The sequence below is a fragment of the Lipotes vexillifer genome, unplaced genomic scaffold (assembly GCF_000442215.2).
Source record: "Lipotes vexillifer unplaced genomic scaffold, Lipotes_vexillifer_v1.1 scaffold390, whole genome shotgun sequence".
In the NCBI taxonomy this organism is placed as follows: domain Eukaryota; kingdom Metazoa; phylum Chordata; class Mammalia; order Artiodactyla; family Lipotidae; genus Lipotes; species Lipotes vexillifer.
The window spans coordinates 3,130,517-3,150,111 of record NW_006784503.1 but is presented as its reverse complement, the minus strand read 5'-3'; the positions used below and the strand labels follow the sequence as shown (position 1 = coordinate 3,150,111).

The following is a 19,595-nucleotide window of genomic DNA, read 5'->3' as shown; positions in this document are numbered from 1 at the left end:
ACGTGGGGAAAGTTGTGTCTGGGGGACAGGGGGTCTGTGGGATCTCTGTGCTTTCTGCTCTGTTTTGCCATGAACATAAAACTGCTCTAAAAAATAAAGTCTATTAAAAATGTTACATATAGATACATATATGTGTATATGTATATGTATAAAATCTGTAAGTGACCTCCAGTGAGAATTTCTGGTGGGAAGATGTGTGGCTTTTCTGCTCCACGTCTGGAATCCTAGCAGTGAGTTTAAATAATGTAACTGGCATATGAAGCTCTGTATTGGTGAAGCAGGGTCGAATTTCAACTCTGAGCAAAGTGCACTCTGCCTGCAGTAATGTCCGTGTGATGCATTTTGGGGCACTCGTTTGTCAAACACGGATTATTTATTGAGCGCTTGCTGCATACAGGCTCTGGGCCAGGGGCCAGCTGCACAGAAACAAAGACGCCGCCTCCCTTCCCTTGTGGAGCTCACAGTCAGTTCGGGGGAGCTGCAGCCCCTCAGTCTGCAGCAGCAAGGGGAGGCCCGGGGGCCCTCACACTGTGGGGGCCTGGGCTTTCCGGGTGGGTGAGCTACTCTTCCTGTCCTCAAGACCGCTCCAGTGAGTGCATATAAACCATGATCACTGCTGTGGAGGGAGAGAACCTTGTATTACGAGAAGATAACGGGGAAATGTGCGTAGATTGCATGGAACCGACCGGGGAGAAAGTCAGTTGCTCTGAGCCGGGGTGTCCCCACCCCACATGACTGGTCTGTCCTCTCTTTCAGGGCATGGTCTAGCAGCCCGGGCCAGGACGTGGAACCAGCCTCTGAGGTTCTGATCCCTGCTCCCTCCCCGCCTCCACTTGGCCTTGGGTAAGTGTTCCTAGAGACCAGACGGGCCTGGGGGCAGGTGAGGATGGAGAGCTGAGGGGCCTTTACCACTCTATGGGGTCCTGACCACGTGCCGGTGTGCACGGACTTGACCCAGCTCAGCGGAACAAACAGGGAAGACCAGGCTTTGAGGGGACAGCCTGCCCAGCACTCCCATGAGATGGGTCATGAAACTGAGGCCTGGAGACTAAAAGAACCACCCAGGTCCTACGGTAATCTAGGTCTCTTGTCCTAAATTGGCCAGGTTTTTGTGGGTAAGTCATTTGGCCTGGGTGCTTTGGTTGTGGGATGCGTCCATTGAGGAGAATTAGCAAATCAGAATATAAGGGGCAGGGAATTCCCTGGCGGTCCAGTGGTTAGGACTTGGCACTTTCACTGCTGAGGGCCCGGGTTTGATCCCTGGTCAGGGAACTAAGATCCTGCAAGCCATGCAGCAAAGCCAAAAAAAAAGAAATACAAGGGGCAGACTTTTTCTTTAAACTATTTTATTTATTTATTTATTTATTTATTTTTTTCCGGTACGCGGGCCTCTCACTGTTGTGGCCTCTCCCGTTGCGGAGCACAGGCTCCGGACGCACAGGCTCAGCGGCCATGGCTCACGGGCCCAGCTGCTCTGCGGCATGTGGGATCTTCCCGGACTGGGGCACGAACCCGCGTCCCCTGCATCGGCAGGCGGACTCTCAACCACCGCACCACCAGGGAAACCCTATTTATTTATTTTTAATAGATCTTTACCGGAGTATAATTACTTCACAATACCGTGTTAGTTTCTGTTGCACAACAAAGCAAATCAGCCATATGCACACACATGTCCCTGTATCCCCTCCCTCTTGAGCCTCCCTCCCACCCTCCCTGTCCCACCCCTCTGGGTCATCACAAAGCACCCAGCTGATCCCCCTGTGCTATGCTGCTGCTTCCCACCAGCCAACTATTTTACATTCGGTAGTGTGTATAGGTTGATGCTACTCTCACTTTGCCCCAGCTTTGCCCTCCCACCCCATGTCGCCAAGTCCGTTCTCTATGTCTGCCTCTTTATTTCTGCCCTGCAACGAGGTTCATCAGTAACATTTTTTTTTAAGATTCCATATATATGCATTAGCATACGGTATTTGTTTTTCTTTCTCACTTACTTCACTCTAGGTCCATCCACCTCACTACAAATGACTCAGTTTCGTTTCTTTTTATGGCTGAGTAATATTCCATTGTATATATGTGCCACATCTTCTTTATCCATTCATCTGTTGATGGACATCTAGGTTGCTTCCATGTCCTGGCTATTGTAACTAGAGCTGCGATGAACATTGTGGTGCATGTCTCTTTTTGAATTATGGTTTTCTCAGTGTGCCCGGTAGTGGGATTGCTGGGTCGTATGGTAGTTCTATTTTTAGTTTTCTAAGGAACCTCCATACAGTTTTCCCTAGTGGTTGTATCAATTTACATTCCTACCAACAGTGCAAGAGGGTTCCCTTTTCTCCACACCCTTTCCAGCATTTATTGTTTGTAGATTTTTTGATAATGGCCATTCTGACCGGCGTGAGGTGATACCTCATTATAGTTTTGATTTGCATTTCTCTAATGATTAGTGATGTTGAGCATCTTTTCATGTGCCTCTTGGCCATCTGTATGTCTTCCTTGGTGAAATGTCTATTTAGGTCTTCCGCCCATTTTTTAACTGGATTGTTTGTTTTTTTGATATTGAGCTCCATGAGCTATTTGTATATTTTGGAGATTAATCCTTTGTCTGTTGCTTCATTTGCAAATATTTTCTCCCATTCTGAGGGTTGTCTTTTTGTCTTGTTTATGGTTTCCTTTGCTGTGCAAAAGCTTTTAAGTTTAATTAAGTCCCATTTGGTTATTTTTGTTTTTATTTCTGTTACTCTAGGAGCGGGGGGTCAAAAAAGATCTTGCTGTGGTTTATGTCAAAGAGTGTTTTTCCTGTTTTCTTCTAAAGGTTTGATAGTGTCTGGTCTTACATTTAAGTCTTTAATCCATTTGGAGTTTATTTTTGTGTATGGTGTTAGGTAGTGTTCTACTTTCATTCTATTACATGTAGCTGTCCAGTTTTCCCAGCACCACTTATTGATGAGGCTGTCTTTTCTCCATTGTACGTTCTTACATCCTCTGTCGTAAATTAGGTGACCATATGTGCGTGGGTTTATCTCTGGGCATTCTATCCTGTACCACTGATCTATATTTCTGTTTTTGTGCCAGTACCATACTGTCTTGATTACTGAAGCTATGTGGTATAGTTTGAAGTCGGGGAGCCTGATTCCTCCAGCTCCGTTTTTCTTTCTCAAGATTGCTTTGGCTATTTGGGGTCTTTTGTGTTTCCATATGAATTGTAAGATTTTTTGTTCTAATTCTGTGAAGAATGCCATTGGTAGTTTGATAGGGATTGCATTGAATCTGTAGATTGCTTTGGGTAGTATAGTATAGTATAGTCATTTTCACAATATTGATTCTTCCAATCCAAGAACATGGCATATCTCTCCATCTGTTTGTATCATCTTTAATTTCTTTCATAGTGTCTTACAGTTTTCTGCATACAGGTCTTTTGTCTCCCGAGGTAGGTTTATTCCTAGGTATTTTATTCTTTTTGTTGCAGTGGTAAATGGGAGTGTTTCCTTAATTTCTCTTTCTGATTTTTCGTTATTGGTGTATAGGAATGCCAGAGATTTCTGTGCACTAATTTGGTATCCTGCAGCCTTACCAAATTCATTGATTAGTTCTAGTAGTTTTCTGGTGGCATCTTTAGGATTTTCTATGTATAGTATCATGTCATCGGCAAATAGTGACAGTTTTACTTCTTTTCCAATTTGTATTCCTTTTATTTCTTTTTCTTCTCTGGTTGCCGTGGTTAGGACTTCCAAAACTATGTTGAATAAGAGTGGTGAGAGTGGACATCCTTGTCTTGCTCCTGATCCTAGTGGAAATGCTTTCAGTTTTTCACCATTGAGTATGATGCTTGCTGTGGGTTTGTCATATATAGCCTTTATTATGTTGAGGTAGGTTCCCTCTATGCCCATTTTCTTGAGAGTTTTTATGATAAATGGGTGTTGAATTTTGTCAAAAGCTTTTTCTGCATCTATTGAGATGATCATATGGTTTTTGTTCCTTAATTTGTTAATGTGGTATATCACATTGATTGATTTGCATATATTGAAGAATCTTTGCATAATTTGTTAATGTGGTGTATCACATTGATTGATTTGCATATATTGAAGAATCTTTGCATCCCTGGGGTAAATCCCACTTGATCATAGTGTATGATCCTTTTAATGTGCTGTTTGATTCTGTTCAGGATTTTTGCATCTATGTTCATCAGTGATACTGGTCTATAATTTTCCTTTTTTGTGATATCTTTTTCTGGTTTTGGTATCAGGGTGATGGTGGCTTTGTAGAATGAATACGGGAGTGTTTCTCCCTCTGCAAGTTTTTGGAAGCGTTTGAGAAGGTTAGGTGTTAGCTCTTCTCTAAATGATTGATAGAATTCACCTGTGAAGCCATCTGGTCCTGGACTTTTGTTGGTTGGAAGATTTTTAATTATGGTCTCAATTTCATTACTTGTGATAGGTCTGTTTATATTTTCTAATTCTTCCTGGTTCAGTCTTGGAATATTGTACCTTTCCAAGAATTTGTCCACTTCTTCATGGTTGTCCATTTTATTGGCATATAGTTGTTTGTAGTCGTCTCTTATAATCCTTTGTATTCCTGCAGTGTCAGTTGTGATTTCTCCTTTTTCATTTCTAATTTTATTGATTTGCATCCTCTCCCTTTTTTTCTTGATGAGTCTGGCTAAGGGTTTATCAGTTTTGTTTATCTTCTCAAAGAGCCAGTTTTCAGTTTTATTGATCTTTGCTATTGTTTTCTTCATTTCTATTTCATTTATTTCTGCTCTGATCTTTATGATTTCTTTCCTTCTACTGACTTTGGGTTTTCTCTGTTCTTCTTTCTCTGGTTGTTTTCATTGTAGGGTTAGATTGTTTATTTGAGATTTTTCTTGTTTCTTGAGGTGAGGTTGAATTGCTGTAAACTTCCCTCTTAGAACTGCTTTTGCTGTGTCCCATAGGTTGTGGGTCGTCATGATTTCATTGTCATTTGTTTCTATGTATTTTTTTATTTCTTCTTTGATTCCTTCAGTGATCTCTTGGTTATTTAGTAGCTCACTGTTTAGCCTCCATGTATTTGTGTTTTTTAGTTGTTTTCCTGTAATTGATTCCAATCTCGTAGCATTGTGGTCAGAAAAGATGTTTGATATGATTTCAGTTTTCTTAAATTTTCAGAGGCTTGATTTGTGACCCAAGATGTGATCTATCCTGGAGAATGTTCCATGTGCACTTGAGAAGAAAGTGTATTCTGCCACTTTGGGGTGGAATGTTCTATAAATATCAATTAGATCTATCTGGTCTATTGTGTTATTTAAAGCTTGGGTTTCCTTATTTATTTTCTGTTTGGATGATCTGTCCTTTGGTGTAAGTGCAGTGTCGATTTCTCCTTTCATGGTTGTTAACATTTGCCTTATGTATTGGGGTACTCCTATGTTGGGTGCATAAACATTTATAATTGTTATATCTTCTTCTTGGATTGATCCTTTGATCATTATGTAGTGTCCCTCCTTATCTCTTGTAACAGTCTATTTTAAAGTCTATTTTATCTGATACAAGTATTGCTACTCTAGCTTTCTTTTGATTTCCACTTGCATGGAATATCTTTTTCCATCCCTTCACTTTCAGGCTGTATGTGTCCCTAGGTCTGAAGTGTGTCTCTTGCAGACAGCATATATATGGGTCTTGTTTTTGTATCCATTCAGCCAGTCTGTGTCTTTTGGTTGGGACATTTAATCCATTTACATTCAAGGTTATTATCAATATGTATGTTCCTATTACCATTTTCTTAATTGTTTTGGGTTTGTTTCTGTGGGTCTTTTTCTTCTGTTGTGTTTCCCACTTAGAGAAGTTTCTTTAGCATTTGTTGTAAAGCTGGTTTGGTGATGTGAATTCTCTTAGCTTTTGTTTGTCTGAAAAGCTTTTGACTTTTCCATTGAATCTGAATGAGATCCTTGCTGGGTAGAGTAATCTTGGTTGTAGGTTTTTCTCTTTCATCACTTTAAGTATATCCTGCCACTCCCTTCTGGCCTGCAGAATTTCCACTGAAAAATCAGCTGATAACCGTACAGCGATGCCTTTGTATGTTATTTTTTGTTTTTCCCTTGCTGCTTTAATATTTTTTCTTTGAATTTAATTTTTGTTAGTTTGATTAATATGTGTCTTGGTGTGTTTTTCCTAGGTTTTATCCTGTATGGAACTCTCTGCTTCCTGGACTTGGGTGACTATTTCCTTTCCCATGTTAGGGAATTTTTCCACTATAAATCTCTTCAAATATTTTCTCAGAACTTTTCTTTTTCTCTTCTTCCTCTGGGATCCCTATAACTCGAATGTTGGTGTGTTTCGTGTTGTCCCAGAGGTCTCTGAGATTGTCTTCAATTCTTTTCATTCTTTTTTCTTTATTCTGCTCCTCAGCAGTTATTTCCACCATTTCGTCTTCCAGCTCACTTATCTGTTCTTCTGCCTCAGTTATTCTGTTATTGATTCCTTCTGATGTATGTTTCATTTCAGTTATTGTGTTGTTCATCTCTGTTTGTTTGTTCTTTAGTTATTCTAGATCTTTATTAAACATTTCTTATATTTTATCAATCTGTGCTTCCATTCTATTTCCGAGATTCTGGATCATCTTTACTGTCATTACTCTGAATTCTTTTTCAGGTAGATTGCCTATTTCCTCTTCATTTATTTGGTCTTGTAGGTTTTTACCTTGCTCCTTCATCTGTGACATATTTTTTTTGCTGTCTCATTTTTTTTTCTTTTTATGAGTGGGATTGTGTTCCTGTTTTACTGGTTGTTTGACCTGAGGCTTCCAACGCTGGAGTTTGTAGGCTGTTGGGTAGAGCTGGGTCTTGGTGCTGAGATGAGGAACTCTGTGAGAGCTTAGTCCAATGAATATTCCCTGGGGTCTGAGGTTCTCTGTTAGTCCAGTGGTTTGGACTCGGAGCTCCCGCATCAGGAGCTTCCCCCGAACCCTGGGCTTGCGAATCAAGATCCCGCAAGCTGCATGGGGTGGCAAAAAGAAAAAAAGAGAAAAATAACAAAATAAAATTAGACTAGGAAACTAACAGATATGTTAGAAAGAATGTAAAAATAAAAGTATAGATGAATCAACAACCAGAAGGTACATCAGTACCACGGTAGTAAAATAGAGGAGGGGGGAAAGGTAAACAAAGGGGGGGGGATGGAAAGGCCTTGGCTGTGGAGGGCGGGGCCTAAGTAAGGGTGAGGTTTGGGGGCGTGGGCGGGGCCAATGCTTAGGACCCCCAGGGCTGGAAAAGGCCCTGGGGGCTGTGCGGGGTGGGGCTTAGGCTCAGGGAACAGAAGGGGCCCAGGCGTGCCCCCAACCCCTGTCTCAGAGGGCAGAGGACCTCACCTGGGGGCTCAGCAGGCTTCCTGGGCTCGAGTGGGCGGGGCAAACGCCCTCTCCTCTCCCGCTCCTCCGGTCTGGGGTCCTGGAGGGCCCCTCCCGCCTGCCTCTCCTGATCTCCCTGGCCTCCCTCCTGTGCCCCCGAGGGCCCATGTGGCCTGGAGGGGGGTTTGGAGGGCGGGGAGTGCCCTGGGAGCTCAGCAGCCTCCCAGTGCCTGAGTGGGTGGCGCAACCACCCTCCACTCCTCTCCCGCGCCTCCCTGAGGGCAAGGGGCAGACTCTGAAGAGGACACTCCTGAGCAGGGCAGGGGTGAGTGTGGTCGGGGCCCTCGGTGCTCCCAGCCCACGTCCCACAGGATGCTTGGTGCCCCTCTCCCAGGTGAATTGACTTTGCTCCATCCCCAAACCAGGGTGTGCAAGGACGCAGCACCCTGCAGCTGGCTCCAGCTGTCACCCCTGATGACAAAGTGGGAAATGGGTATAGAATCCTCCCTCCTCTAGCTAAGAAGGGGCCCCTGGTCGCTGAGGCTCTTGCCGCTGAGCTCTTCCCTCTCCCCCCACATCTCCTGTCATCCTCTATGCAGACCCCATCCTCCCAGAGGCACAGGGTCCCAGTGCTGAGTCTCCCCTCCCTGCTCACCCTGTCAACACAGCCCCTCCCATGGCCACACCGGGACCTCAGCCGCATCGTTTACCTCTGACAGCTTGGGTTCAGACGCCCCCTTTTCCCACCCACCCTCCCTCTTCCCAGTCGTCTCTCTCCAGCGCCCCCCCTTTGCTGCCCTTCCAGTCTCCCCAGACTGATCACAGGAATCTCTTCCTCGCCCAGAGGCCCCCCAGCCTCCCGTCCTCCTGCATGGCGAGGCCCTAACCGGGTCCGAACCCCAAACCTGGAGCGCTGAACCCCGCCTGCTCTCCTGTCAGACAAGGGGCAAAGTGCAAGGTAATTAGCATGACCTGTGAGCCCTTCATCTGTTTGAATCCGCTACCCTCCCGGCCTCACGTAGAGCTTTGGGTGTGAGGGAGGCTCTGTGAAAGCAGGGCACCTGCACCGTCTGAAGGTGGCATCCAGCCCCCGGGCCTTTGCTCAACCTTGCCCTCTGCCTGCACCACCTTTCCCCTTGTATCTGTTTCACACATCCCATCCCTTCCCAGGCCTTCCTGACCCTGGGCAGAGTCGGTGCCTGTCACCTGTGCCCAGAGGCACTCTGTACTGCTCCCTTGTGATCCCTATTGCCCTACGGGCTGCACTGAGCCAGCTGGCTGCGGTGCTGAGAAGCCAGCCGCTCGGCTGTGTTGCTCTTCTCGAGCTGAGTGTTCGGTCCTGTCCCGAAGGAAGGAACCAGTCGGTGGTGGGGCAAAGGCCTTTGACTTGGATCTGTGCACTCGGATCCCTCTAGGCCACTTAGCCTCCCCCCAGTCTCACCCATAAGCTGGTTAATCACACCTCCCTCCCTGGGGTGGTTACGAGATTAGAGCTAAGAATAGTGTCTGATGCGGTGCTGGGGCCGGTGCCGCCGGGGTGAGAAGGAGGCTCGGGGGCCCCTTAGCCCCTCTGCCTTCCCGCCCAGGTGCCCAGTAGTTACTACAGTGACTACTCTAAGTCCTCAGCCCTGCCCTGCCCGCCCCTAGTGCTGTGAGCGCCCACGGAGGCCAGGGATGTGGGCTCTGTTCCCCAAGTAGGGGGAGGGCTTGGGGCAGCAGCTGTTGGAGGTTCAGCCCTTCCTGGCCATGCCCGGCCATGCCCAGCCCAGGAGAGCCAGCCTCAGAGCCCTACCGGGACGTCTGGAATTTGCTCGCCCTCAGAAGCAGAGGATGCCGCTTTGTAATTCTCATCTTCCCACCCAGAAGGCATCACCTTTAGCGCTCGGCTATGAGGCTAAGATCTGGACCCCAAGCCTGCTGAAGTGTCACCACCTTAATTTCCAAGGATGCTGGGTGCCCGGCGTGATGACCGGTGTGTCTGAGGGCAGATGCCAGGTTGCCGGTTCCATCTGGGGGCTCCCACCAGATGTGAGCTGGCAGCTCAGACCCACAGGCCCCCGCAGACCCCGGGTGCAGCTGCTTTCACGCCGGCACAGATGCCACGGCACCAGCCGAGCACTCTCTCCTCCCGGCATCCCGTGGGTGGGGCTTTCCTGCCTCTCTTGTTTGGACACTGGGGTGTGGGCTTCCTGACGGAGGGGTGTTACTCCCACTGCCCCATCCTTCCTTCTCTCATCTTCCCTGTTCACCCAGTGAAAGCATTCACTGGGGTGGAACAAGAGACCCAGGCGGGGGCCCCTGCCTCAGGAGACAGATTAGTGAGTGGGTCTCTGGGCTTTTCTCCCCAAAGAAAACAGACACAGCTTCACGTGGAAGGTGCTGCTTTCATTAGTCCAGTCTCCTTTCACCAGCCCTGTTGGAGCTGGGTCTGGGTCTCCTTGCCTGGACATCACCTGCATACAGATGCCCAGCTGAAGGCTGGCGGATGGGCACCGGTGCATGGGGTGAGGGTGGTGCCTGGCCAGGTTGAGTCCTGCTGAGGCTAGTAGCGAGGCATCAGGAGCTGAAGCAGACGCAGGGGTCCAAAGGGGGCAGAGGAGCTGATCTGTGGTGTCTCTTCCCATCCCGGGACCCCGGGTATTTCAGTGCACACACGGCATATATTCAGTAACCCCTCCACCCTTACTACCAAGAGATCAGAAGCTCTGGGGGGCAGATGGCACCTCTGGCACAGGAACATCCTTGATCAGGATGTGCTGGGTCAGTGATGGGAAATGGGAGGACCCCTTCTCTCTGTTCCTCTGCCTTTGGTGATGGACAAGCCAGTGTGTCCCCTGCATCCTCCATCTTGGCCCACCTGCTCCAGGCACCGGAGAAGAGGCACCTGCGTGCTGTGGCTGCGGGTCCCAGCCTCCCCCCTGCAGCAATCATGCATTCGTTCCCTCGACAAACGTGTACTGATCACACACACTAGAGCTTCCAGGCTCCGGACTTCCCATGGAGAACCAACTAGAATAAAACCTGGCCCCAGGGACTCTGTATTCTAGTTGGGGGGAGAGAGACGATTCGGTAAAATAAAGAGAAAAAATAAAGTAGGCAAGGGCATAAGAATGTTTGTTGGGGCTTCAGTTTTGGACAGAGGACTTACAGAAGGCTTCACTGAGAAGTGCCCTGAGCCAAGACCTGATGGAGGCGAGGGAGCAATTTGATATCGAGGAAGGACCAATGCAAAGGGCCTGTGGCAGCAGCATGTCTGAGGTGTTCAGGAGCGGCAAGGAGATCAGTGTCGCTGCAGGGGATGAACAAGTGGGGGGCTAGGAGATGAGCCGGACAGGTGGGAGGCTGTAGATCATGCCTGAGGAGTGGGACACTCGCAACCATAATCCACCAAGGAGAAGCATCTCAGTGCAGCCAAAATCGCACTGCATGGTGGACCTCTGCACACAGTTCAAAGATAATTGTTGTTCATAGAGATTTAACCATGGCTGTGTAAGATGGTAGATGAACAGGGACATGGAGACCAGGTGTTCTGCAGGGGCCAGGAGAGACATGACCCCGGGCTAACCTCTCCTCTGGGTGCTGTCCACCTGCCCGTCCGGAAGTGGCCTGCAGATTGGAAACTGCTGTGGTTTTGAGGCGGGGCACCGGGAAAGGGAAATCCTTCCTAGGTTGTACGTTGAGGGTTATTTTTAGAGTAACTAGCGATGACTTGGTAAGATCACTTCCTGTGGGCGTCTCCTTCAACCCTCAACCGCAGGGGCAGGTCCCACATGACGAGCATTGTGGGCAAACACGTGCTCACATGTGCGCACACACACGCACACACTGTGGTACGTACCACTTGGCTCAGCGTTCTCATCCACTGCGCAATCAGTGGAGGGGTGGGGGCCATCGTCCTGGCCTGTCTGCAGGACGGCCAGCCCCAGGCAAGGGAATCGCTGTCTTCGGCATCCCTGAGCTTCTGCTCTGGGTAGGTTTCTGCATGGGAAGAAAGGCAGGGGTAAAAGGAAGGGCACCTGCTGGTCAGTCTTTGCTCAGCGCCCAAGGGGCGGGACAGAGAGGGAGGCTTCATAATGAACAAACGAAGGATCAAGCGATGTCCCCGAGGTCTCGCTGCCTGCTGGCCGCCGGCGGGGCCCCTGAGCCAGGTCTGAGCCCACTCGGCTCTTCCCCCTCTGTCGCCCACCTCTCCCGTCGAGCCCAGGCTGCTTCCTTCTGGCTTCGCCTCCCAAGGCACCCGGCACGGCCCCAGGCCCGTGGCCATGATTTCTGAGACAGCCCAGATTCCACATTTTCTCTCCTGTGGACCCCTCAAATTTTCTTGGGTTTGTCAGACCCCAGGTGCACATTTTTAGATTAGAAATACCCCTGGGGCATATGCTTACCAAACGGTAGCTCTGGTGGCTGTTCCTAGGACCTCAGAGGGTCTCCAGGAAACTGGCTCTTCCACTGATGTCGCAGAACAGCTGGGTCAGAAGGCCTCTGATGGACAATTCGGATACCTGGAGGGCCAGGAAGGCGGGCTCTCGGGCACGCTGGACAGCGCTCCGCGGCTACAGATGCACTGAAATCCTCGGCCCGCGGAGGAGCTGGGGCTGCTGCCAGGGGCGCCCCTGTCGCCGGCCTTTTCTTCCTCCTTTCACCAATTACGTGTCCATCGTGTGTGTGTGTGTGTGTGTGTGTGTGTGTGTGTGTGTGTGAGAGAGAGAGAGAGAGAGGTGCTGTGCTAATTGGCTGTGGATTATTCCTATGTGTGTGTGTGTGTGTGTGTGTGTGTGTGTGTGTGAGAGAGAGAGAGAGAGAGAGAGGTGCTGTGCTAATTGGCTGTGGATTATTCCTAGCCGTGCCCTGAGTAACTGGAGCTCAGCTCTGTGTCTTGGGGGAAAAGGGTCAAGGAAGGACCCCTGGGCCCTTGGCTGGAATGCCACCTCCCTTCCCTCACCCCCCTTCCGCTGCCTCCCTCCCTCCCCAGCACCTCCAGCACCGCGCTGTCTCAGAGTCAGGCTAGAGTAGGAACTAACTCGGAGTAGAAAAGGAAGGAGGAATTCACGCCTTCCATGCCTTCCTTCCTTCCCAGCTAGACTGGAGGAGCTTTGGGGGCACCTTGTACTTTTGTGTATCCCAGTGGTTCCTACTCAGTAGGTGCTCAGTTAATCTGTGTTGATCGACACTTTCTGTGTGAGTTTGTGCTTTGGCCCCAGCTCTCCCTGCAGAATCTATGGCTTCTGGTGCTGTGATTTAAAGAATAAAAATGGCAAAGGGCAACATTCATGAGCTGTCTTCACTCTGATTATAAATACAGTCTCTGATGACAGCTCAAGACCATAGCCCTGGGCCCACCAAGGGGCAGCTTGGCACCTCACCATTTGTGTGTCTTGGCCAGGCTGATGCCACTTTTAGCAAGAATGACTTACTGTTTTTATTTCTCTCCAAAGACATTAAACATGAATCAAATAGCAGATGAGATGATTCACTGGAAGTTTTCTTCCAAGTTTCAAAAAACACACACAAAAAATGGGGATTGGTGTGCTGAACCGCACTTAAGTGAAGCCAGGCAGTGTTCGGCGGAAGCCGTCCCTCCAGGGGCTCTGCCGTGGGCAGCACCTCGCAGGGTGGACCTTGCCCTGAGGTCGGAGCCCTGTGTCAACCGGCACAAAACCCCAGGGGGACCACGTGGTTCTTGAAAACACCTCAAGTCTAATGTTTATAATGACATTTCTTCTGTTTCTACCCAAGACATCATAGAATGTAACCAAACCTCATTCATTTGGGGCACAGGAATTCAAAATTTGGAAAGGGTTCGTTTAGGTCCCATGGATTGAGAATTGAGTCATCACTCAGGCAGGAATCTGGCAGAAATTAGCTTTTCTACCACCTGCTGGGAAAAAAGGGACCGGGTCTTGTCCCAGGGATCCCGGGGACACACTCCAGCCACGTGGGCGAACTTCTCCGGTGCTGTGGAGGCCCCCACTGGGGATAGACTCCAAGACGTTTTTTAGAGTGGGACGTGCCTGGGGGCCACATTGTCCAAACTCATATTTTTTAGATGAGGAGAGTAAAGCCGTGAGACCTGTGACTTACCCAAGCTCGCCCAGGCCTCCCGAGTCTGCCCTGAGTGGGGAACGTCGGTGGCTGTGCTAATAACTGATTCCTTCTGCTCACTGCAAACGCCCGTCATCTACCTCACAGCTCTCTGACATTCCAGTCCTTACCCTTTGCCTGAAAAAGAATTCAGAGGCATTTTTTCAGGTATTTTTTGACTCAGACTTTACCCAAAGGGCAGAGTTCAAATTTGTAATTAGTCTGAATTCCTAGCATTTGATGGTGCTTTTTCCTTCTTTCCCCAGCTGCCTCTCCCCTCCCCAGCCTGCATTTGTCCTTTTGTTCCTCAGTGTCGTCTACTGCTCTGTATTGTTCCACGCTGTTCTACGCTGTTCACTACTGTTGTACTGCAAGGCCAGTCATTGCCCAGGAAGGTGCCTGGGGAGGTAGCAGGCCCAGCTGTGCGGCCTGGACGGGTACTTGCTGGCGGTGGTCTCCCCAGAAGCCCGGGCCTCTGAGTGTTAGAAGTGCAGATGCGGCCTGGGCTCCCCGCCCATCTCCCCAGCATTGTTCTGCCAGCCACACCACACGTGTTCACACCCTCACGCCGCCTCGAACGCTGACTTCTCCTGGAATGCTGTTCCGACCCTTCTCCACTGGGTGGACGTTCCCCGGATGGCAGCTTGGAGGCCCACTCGCCCCTCTGCCCCTGCAGAGCCCGGCTCCAGCACGGCTCATGTGTCCCGTCTTCAGGTCCTGCTGGTGCATAAAATATCTGCGAGTTTAGTAGGTGTGTAGAATAGAGGTGGCACGAGTGCAGGAATGATAAGCACAGCCCGTACTATTTTCTCTGAGATAATTGAATTCCCAGGAGTGAAATCCCACTCATTCCATACGCTGTGGTGTAGGAAAGGCCTTCACCCCGAGAGCACCGCCAGCTCCACCGCCAGCTCCACCACCAAGCCTGAGGCTGATTTCCGTCCCAGTACCAGGAGCCAGAGAACAGACCGAGGCTTTCAGACAGTCAGTGGTGGGGACCACCCCAGTGTGGAGCAAAGGGGCGTGCTGTGTGTGGGATGGGTATGGTGTGTGTGTGATGTGCGTAGGGCGTGATACGTGGTATGTTGTGGTGTGTGTGTTGTATATGGATGGTGTGTCTATGGGTATTGTGTGTGTGTGGGGTGTGTGTGTGTGTGTGTGTGAGGTGTATGTGGTATGTGCAGTATGGTGTGTGTGTGCACAGGTGTGCCACAGGCCCACCGAGGGCTGCTCTGTCCAGCACAGATCTGAGCGGCCAGCCTCCCAGGAGCACAGGGGTTGCTCTGGGTTCATTCTCCTTCAGTATCTGAGAAGTTCCCTGTCCTTCAGGGAGCCTGTCCCGTGGTAAACAGGATCCTTGTGCCCGTTCAAGTGGACCTGAACCAGTTAGAAGCCCCAGGAGACACCTTGCTGTTGGAGAGAGCCCTTCACCTCCTCGGGATGGGGGTTCGTGGTGTCCGCGTCGCGCTGATCCCTGGGGCCTCAGGCTGGAGCCGGACTTGCCTTGGGCAGTGTGAGCCCAAGGCTCTGCCACTGTTGAGGGACTGGGTTCCTCCCATCCTTTTCCCTCATTTTCTCTTTGAAGAGCAGGAGTTGGATTTTCACTGGCCCTGCCCCCGCTGGATGTACTGAGCCACCGGGATTCCAGGCCCTCTGCCCACCCGGGTGTGTGGCCCAGGGTTTAATACCACTGTGTCGGGCATGCAAGGGAGAGGGTCGGCTGGAAAGTGCAGGACCGCCTGCAGCCTCCAGCCTCCCAGCCTGGCTCTGTCTGATGCTGTGATTAAGCTCATCAAGCGCATCACGCATTTCTTTTATCATAAAAGCTGTGATATAACCTCCGTATATTTGTCTGATGCTTAAATTTGTCAAAGCCCTTTCACGGCCTTCATTTCCCTTTATCCTCACAACTACACTGAAACCAACAGGTTGGGACCATTATTCCCATTTACTGCCAAAGAAACTGAGGCCCAGAGAAGCCCAGAGACAGCCAAGACCAAAAGGCTGGAGAAGTGGGTCCTGGGAGGAGGCTCAGGCCATTTACCATCCAGTGGGGGTCCCTTCTGTACACAGTCCCCATCCCGACTGCAGCTCCCGAAGCTGGCATTCGGTCCCCTTTACAGAGGAGCATCAGAGGCTTAGTCTGGAGCCTTGAGACAGGGGACTGACTGCCTGACTGAAGCCCGGCGAGTAGCCCCCGCCCCATGCCTCCCGAGAGCTGCCTGTCCAGCCACTGCGTGCTGGGTGCTGGCCCACCGGCTGGGCCTCTCTTTCTCCGTTCCTCTCCTGATGGGAGGACGTTGCCTCGGGGAAAGACTGCGGCTCACATCCTGGGCCGGGAGCATCAGAGTGGAATTGCAGGCTCACTCTGCCGCCTGCCTGCGGGTCTTTCCCACTCTGCGTGAGTCACTCCGCAGCCAGCCGGGCCCAAGCAGCCAGGAGGAATTTACTCCAAGATGTGCAGGGACCGGTGTCCCAAACCTCCATGCGCAATAAGCCAGCTGAGGTGGTGGCCCCTCTGCCAGCTCTGTGCCCCCCAGGGATGACTGAAGGGGGAGCAGATCTATGGCGGGGCTGGGAGTGGAGGGAGTGGCTTCTGAAATCTCACACCGGTTCCTGTCTTCAGCCCACGGTGTCCAGCCTGCCGTGGCCTCTTAGGTTTCCTTAAAAAGAGCAGTCAGCCTGCGGCCCGCTCTGCGTCCCTGAGGTGATGCTGTGTGACTCATATGTTTGTTAGTTTCAACCTCGGAGCTTTTATCGTTCCATAGAACAGTGATAGAGTCCTGAGTCCTGGACTAGATCGATCCATTCTGAGAGTTTTCCTGGGGCATGGGCTCTTTCTGGGGAGGGTTGGGGGGCGTCACCACCCCCCGTTCCAGCCCCTCCTGTTGCTCCCCTTGACCATTTCCTCTGCAATCGGCGTTGCGTTTTTGGCATCCTTCTGCAGTCATGCTCAGTGCTCACATCTCAGCCTCTGTGGCACTGGCTGGGTTCTCTCTGGGCCTCCTTGCCCTGGCACACGCCTTTGTCCGCCCACCTGGAGAACTCTTGAGCCTTTAAGCCTGGCTCAGACCTGCACTGTCAGACCTCCCAGCCGTCTCACAGGGGACAGGCCAGCTCGGCTCCGGCACTCCTGGACCCTCGTAAGTCAGCCTCGTTCTACACGTTACCCATATCGTGGGTATGCTGGGGGCACCTGGGAAGGGTCTCTGCGTCTTGTTCATCCAGGTGTTTCCATGCCCGGCACAGAGTGGGCCTCGGGAACATTTGTGGGCAAAAGGGAACAAATTTCCCTCCCCACTCCAGCCTGGCATTTGGGGCTGTGCCACCATAAACGTCAAATTTGCCTTCAAAGCAAGGCACTAAGGCGCCAGGTGGGGCAGAGGAAGACCCAGGCTCTGGGGCCAGGACTGCACACCTGGCTTCCCACCTGGCTCGCTCAGGCCCACGTCTCGCCAGGTGCTGCTGGCCCCGCTCCTGGCCTGGCATCCAGCACCCTCTGTAGAAACATGGGACTCACCTATGGCTGGACGTGCATGGCAATTTCAGCATTAAGAAAAATCACGTGGTCTTGGTTTTGGTCCTGCCTCGAGTCCTTTTCCTGTTGCATCATCAGAGTCCATCGAGAGAGGCTCATCCTCTCGGGCGTCTGTCTTGTTCTTCCTCCAGAGGCTCATTTACGTCTGACCCACTAACCTGCCTTCCTCCACTGGGGGAGCAGCTCAGAGCGCTCGTCCCCTGAAGATTCCAGTAGCAGTGACCTTGGCTCTAGGGTGAGGCTGCACCACTCAATTGAGAGATCCCAGCTGGAGGGCAGAGTGAGCCCCCGTGGCGGAGGACCACATAGCTGGGGGGGGGGGGGTTCACTGCAGGAGGGAGGAGATGGCACCAGTTTGGTGAACGGACCTCTACTCTGCTGCAGCTGGTCCTGTGCCGATAAATGGAACTTTCCAGAACACCAAGTCTGAATTACAGAATGTCCCTTCATGGAGCTTCAAACCTGAGCAAGAGAGCACTTTGTCATCCTAATCCCTGATGCTGCTTCCCATTTTCCTTTTACTGGAAGAGTCACAAACTGTTAGAACAAGAGGGTCCTAGAAGAAACACATTCACTTGTTCATCTGTTCGTTCATTCGGACACTGCGCTAAGCCCTTGGACACGCAACCGTTATTCAGGTATTTTTACTGAGCCTAGTTGTGTGCCAGGCCCTGTTCTGGGCAGCGTGGGGATGTAATGGTGAGCAAAAGCAGGGAGTCAACCATGTATCAGTATAGGAACGGCCACGGAAAGGGGGCGGGGTAAGGGCGGATAAGCAGCATCCGCTGCTTGAGATGGGCTGTTTGGAGGAGGTGCCCCCAAGAAGACTCGAGCAAAGATGTGCACATTGAGGGAGTGCACTTTGCAGGTACTGAGGGGGAGGGCAGACAGGTGGCGGGAACTGCAAATGCAAAGGCCTTGGGGCTAGAACATGCTAGCAGGTTCTCCTACTAGCATGAGTGAGGTATCGTCTTTCCTAAAGGATCTCACAGTCTAATGAGGGAAAAACATTAGTAAACGAGGTACTAAAAGTTGAGGTCATAATAGAAATAGGTTTAAAAATGGTATTGGAATGCAAAAGGAAGAGCAACTGTAGAGGGGTTAGGAAATGCATCCGTGAGTAGGTGACATTTGACCTGGGCTTTGGTGGATGAGTAGGAGTTTGCTGGGTAGCTGAGAGGAGCGGCCACATGGTTGACCTGGTGATTTCAGGCACCAGGCATTCAGGGAAAGCTACCCACAGTTCCTATTCCTGTTGTGTTCGTGGTTTCTGCAAGGAAAAGAGCATCCTCTGCTCTCGGGGACTTCCCTTTCCTTTTCTCCACCTCTTCCTTTTCCCCTGCCTCATTTAGGGCGTGTCAACCTCAGGAAAGTGGAAGGAGAGGATGGCTCAAGATGAGGAGGACATTTCTCCGCCTTGCTCGGCCAGCCTCTGCCTCTTTCCTTCCTTCTCCCTCGTCTCTCTTTTCCTCTCCCCCCTCCCTCCCTCCTTCCATCCTTTCTTTTATATATTTTTAAAGCTTTGGGGTGTCATGGGGTTTTAAACTGCTGGGGTGAGTACAGAAGTTAGGAGGACTTTCAGTTGGATTTTCTCAACCATGGTCATTGCCTGGAGCCCATCCAGCATGTGGCTCCCCAAGGTACGTGGGCTGAATTTGGATCCAGGTACACCCTGTAGCCACCGGCTCCAGAGGTGTCACTAACCCCCTCTTGCCCTAGATGTCACCTGGGGCTTTTGTGTTCTCCCTCAGAAGAGGAGGAGGGACACCCCCTTTCTGCAGCCCCTCCCCCTGGCCTTACACCTTAGCCAGGACCAGACCTGGGTCTTCATTGCAGCTGGCCTCCGGCAAAGTTCTTGAAGCTGCTGAAAATAGAAACCTGTGGGACTCACATGTAATTATGAAACGCAAACACCCTTATCTTTCACTCAAGGGCACCAAGGAGTGAAATAAACACAGGCCACCTCTCCCAGCTGGGTCGCAGTTAGCAGTGGGTCTGTAAACAGGACGCTAAGGAACTTGGTAGCCCCCTAAACCGCGCCCCAAGGATCTACCCAGTGCTGAGCAACCACTAGATAGACAAGGCAAGTCACCTACATATGTAATTTTAACTTTTCTGGTAACCACCTTAAAAAGGTAAAAAGAAACAGATGAGATTAATGTTACCAAAATGATTAATCTGTATCTCAAATGTTATCATTTATCATTTCACATGTAATCAGGATAGAAAAATTATTTTTAATTAATTGATTGATTTGGGGCTGCGTCGGGTCTTTGTTGCCGCGCGCGGGCTTTCTCTAGTTGCGGCAAGCGGGGGCTACTCTTTGTTGTGGTGTGTGGCCTTCTCATTGCCGTGGCTTCTCTTGTTGTGGAGCACGGGCTCTAGGCGTGCGGGCTTGCTCAGTAGTTGTGGCTCGTGGGCTCCAGAGCGCAGGCTCAGTAGTTGTGGCGCACGGGCTTAGTTGCTCCGCGGCACGTGGGATCTTCCCGGACCAGGGCTCGAACCTACGTCCCCTGCCTTGGCAGGCGGATTCTTAACCACTGCGCCACCAGGGAAGTGCCGAAAAATTATTAATGAGATATTTTTTCCCTGTATTAAGTCTTCAAAATCCAGTGAGAATTTTGTGCCTAGGGCACTTACATGAATTCAGGTCGGCCAC

The 19,595-nt window shown here is 50.6% G+C and overlaps 1 protein-coding gene across 1 annotated transcript in view; it reads left to right on the top strand.

Moving 5' to 3' along the window:
- Positions 1-756: 756 nt before the first annotated feature.
- HPCAL1 (hippocalcin like 1) overlaps positions 757-19,595 on the top strand; it is a 34,336-nt gene continuing 15,497 nt past the window's right edge. Inside the window, exon 1 of the mRNA XM_007456924.1 lies at positions 757-843. The gene's annotated coding sequence lies outside the window, so the exon portion shown is untranslated. The remainder of the gene's footprint in view (positions 844-19,595) is intronic.